This window comes from Elephantulus edwardii, unplaced genomic scaffold, assembly GCF_000299155.1.
Source record: "Elephantulus edwardii isolate Elephantulus edwardi_28Jun2011 unplaced genomic scaffold, EleEdw1.0 scaffold00122, whole genome shotgun sequence".
Classification (NCBI taxonomy): domain Eukaryota; kingdom Metazoa; phylum Chordata; class Mammalia; order Macroscelidea; family Macroscelididae; genus Elephantulus; species Elephantulus edwardii.
The window spans coordinates 5959689-5961466 of NW_006399872.1; positions in this window are offsets into that span (position 1 = coordinate 5959689).

The following is a 1778-nucleotide window of genomic DNA, read 5'->3' on the forward strand; positions in this document are numbered from 1 at the left end:
ATCTTCTATTTTCTTCCTTGTTCCTGGTTGTTGGTACATATATCTGAATGATAGTGGAATTCACTAGACTTCTTTGTATGCGTATGGATACTATCCTGTCACTGACAATATTGTACTTCAAGATAGTTTTAGAAATGACTTTCTTAACTATGAAAGAAACTCTATTTTTACTCACCTTTTTATCTCCAGAGTAATATATCATATGATCATCCAACTTACGTCAATATTTATGTGTTCCATTTCTTCCTTAACAATATCTAATTTTCCTACATTCATGGTTCTCACATTCCATGTCCCAATCACTAGTATCTTTTAATTTCTTCACTGCTGGTACCATGGGTGTTGATTGTGGATCTGTGTAAAATGAAATCCTTGGCAACTTCTGTATTTTCTCCTTTTATCATGACATTGTCTATTGGCTTAATGGTGAGAATTTTTGTTTTATTGATGTTTTAAGGTAACCCATATTGAAAGCTGTAGTCTTTGATCTTCTGCAGCAAGTGTTTCAAGTCCTCTTCACTTTCTGCAAGCAAGGTTATGCCATCTATACAATGTAGGCTGTTGAGGAGTCATTCTGCAATGTTGATGCCACGTTCCTCTTCATATAATTCAACTTCTTGGATCATTTGCTTAACATAGAGGTTGAATATGTCTAAAGAAAAGTATTGCCATGACACACCCGTCCTGATTTTCAAGTATACAATGTTCTCTTATTTTTTCCAATTTCTTCTTCTTACTCTATATTTAAGTTTCACATGAGCACAATTAAATGTTCTAGAGTTCTCATTCTTCTCAGTATTATTCACTATTTATTATAATCCACACAGCAGAATGCCTTGTTGTTGCTATTTTGTTCTGTGTAATCCAGTCAGTTACAACTTACAAGGATCCTATAAACAACAGCTCTGAACTCTGTCCTATCCTGAACCCACCTCAGTCTCTGACACAACTGCCTCTTCGCAACATCACTGTGTCAATCCATCTCATCCAGGGTCTTCCTTTTCCGTGTTGACCATCTACATTCCCCAGTATTATGTCCTTCTCTGAGGACTGATCCCTCCTAGCCATGTGCCCAATGAGAGAGAGAGTTTCAAAATCGTTCCCTCCAAAGAGTAGCCTGGTTTCACCGTCTTCAGGACAGACTTCTTTAATCTTTTGGCTGTGCATGGTATGTTCAATACTCTCCTCAAACACCGCAACTCAAACACATTGATTCTTCTTCTGCTATCTTTATTCTTTGTCCAGCTCTCACACACACATAGCAAACAATTGAGAAGACCATGGCTAGATCAGGTACACCTTATTCTCCAGACAGACATTGTTGCTCTTTGCAAACGCAATAAAACACACGTGAATATTTTTTTCTGGTAATCTCAACTTTCAGATAAGACCTATCTGACATCAGCAATGATATTTCTTATTTCACAGCCTCTTTTGAATCCAGCTTGAACTTTTGGAGGTTCTGTGCTGATACACTGTTCTGGCTTGTTTTTAAATAATCTTCAACATGTAATACTGATTAGAGTATGCAATAATTTCCAGACCCTGTTGAATATTTTTTTAAAAATACAGAATAAATACGAAACTCTTTCTATTATTTGACCAGGTAATCACATTAAAAATTCCTTAGCATAGATTAGAGAATATGTCTAGGACTACATCTATTTGCTAAAATACTTCAATTGGTATTCCACCAATTTCTCAGACCTTATATTTAGCCAATGCTTTCAATAGAGTTGAACTTCCTCCTTCATATCCATTGCTTCTTGATCATATTA